This window comes from Helianthus annuus, chromosome 8 (genome assembly GCF_002127325.2).
Source record: "Helianthus annuus cultivar XRQ/B chromosome 8, HanXRQr2.0-SUNRISE, whole genome shotgun sequence".
Lineage (NCBI taxonomy): Eukaryota > Viridiplantae > Streptophyta > Magnoliopsida > Asterales > Asteraceae > Helianthus > Helianthus annuus.
This window is the reverse complement of record NC_035440.2, coordinates 73,948,787-73,951,072: the sequence shown is the minus strand read 5'-3', so window position 1 is coordinate 73,951,072 and position 2,286 is coordinate 73,948,787.

Below are 2,286 nucleotides of genomic sequence, written 5' to 3'. Positions count from 1 at the left end.
ACAATAGTTCAACAGACTTCAGGCATCTTAAGCTTGCGAAACTCTTTATTGATGCTAAGGAGACAATCCAGCCAATTACGTTTAGTACCTGCATTTAGTCTTTTTGGGAAAATACGTCAGTTTACACTGGTAAATACAATCAACTGACTCATTTTGGAAAATGATTTAAAAATTGGTTTGGATGCACATGGCATAAATGTTTTTATAATTTGATTAAAGTGCACAGAGGCAAGATTAATCTTTTTATTAACTTGGGAGAATTATTTAATATTATAATCTTGTGAACGAATTACATGTTACTTATGCGTTCAGTAGCCCGGATCTAGTCCGGGTTAAAGATCAATAGACACACCACATAATTGAGCTATACACGGACGGTGTACGCCTACACGCCGTGCTCAGGTCGTGGCCAATCTCGTAAGATGATGCCAAGGATATCCGGGACATGGTCATTAACCCCCCAAAGGCTGTAAAGTAAACAAGACTGTTTAAACGAGCCGATCAAATTATTCAACTACCCACTAAGCGTGGAGATTTGATGCTCGATCAAGCGGTACGCTATGTACCGTAACCCAAGCCCGTATAGGGAAAATAAGTTAAAAGTATTTACCTGATGCAAAGTATAAATCACAATAAGCAAAATGCACGTAGCTTTTACTGGTTCTCCTAATCTGGAACGAAGGTTTAATATAACCTATTAGAATACTAACGGGTCTTTTATTAAGCTTAAGCTTAGACCGACTAGTTTCAAAGATACGGTTCGTACGCACGATTAAGCGAAGACCGGATAGAATGTGATTTAGACCCGACAAGTTCAGAGACTTGTTTAATGTGGGTTTATTATTCACATTCTGGATTTTGAGATGAAACCGATAAGGTTTGACCCGTGTCGGTTAATTTATGTAAACTTGTTACATAAACCGAACCGAACGCGTAAAATGCGTAACGGGTATCCGTAAGAGCCATATACAGGTTTCCTAAGTTAATATGCTTCAAATATGTTGTGACATCAGTAGGATCTCTTTCATTATGCCCCGAACTAATTTAAACACAAACTATGCCCCGTAGGGGTAGTTTGGTCGTTTTAAAGTTTGTAAAAGCGCTTAGATGTTTAACTGAGTTACTGGTCTGATGTAAACAGCAAACATACTCAATTTGATGAGTTATAACAGTAGGCTAAAGCATATATGTGAAATTTATCATTTTTAACCAAACTATGCCCCGTAGGGTATTTTGGTAATTTCACATAAGCCGAAAAGCTCAAAAACGAAGTCTGAGTTAATCAACCTTTTCTTACTGCTAGTATATCATAATTTGCCTCATATATCAGTAGGTATCAACCCGAGTATGTTCAATATGATTTTAAAACATACTATGCGTTAAAAACGCTAAATAAGGCGATTAAAGGCCATTTCCGGGTTTGATACTTAAATCTGATATTTTTATATTTCCAGAAGGCTTAAAATAATTTATTTATTATATGTGGTCGGTAGCAAAAGGTTTGGAGTCGTTTCGATAAGTAAAACTCATTTTTATGGCCCGTAAGGGCAAACCGACAATTTCCGGCTTAAGCCTACGACTACTAGTTATGCTCAGCCTAAAATTAATTAAAAATCTTTAAAAATGCCAAAATAATATATTACATCAGTGGGTATTAAGTTTGATACCAAAAAGTAGGCTTAACTAGGCTATACGCTAATTACGCCATTTTATTAACATAAAGCATTAATTTAGCGATATTGAGCATAACTCTTAATCTACAAGTCAAACTGATGTCAAACTTTGCATACAAGTTTATATATCGGTAACTAAGGGTTCTACACTTTTACATTTTCATAAATCACGTTTTTAAGATAATAAGGGCATAACGGTCAACATATGAGCGATTAACGGAAATATGCATATTAATTGGATAACTAGTGAACCAAGGTGCATAATCGTAGAGGGTTGTTCTAACATGTATCCTAATCCAATTAAAGCTCTGAGGCATTTCTAAAACATGCCTAAACGGGTCAGAACTGAAAGTCAAAGTGAAAGTCAAACTTTGTGACTTTCGGTTCCGAACCGGGTCTAAACAGGAAATAGTCGGGTGGAACATGTTTAGACATGTTCTTACACTTATTACTAAGTTATAACAATGATCAAACAGGTTGTATATGGTCTACATTGCTAATTATGCATAAATCGCATTTTAAACTTTCTGTTGACTTTTTAAGTACACGTTTGACCCGACTTTTGACCTGGTTAGAGTGGTAATCAGGGGGAACCCTTTTGAGGGTTTATTAC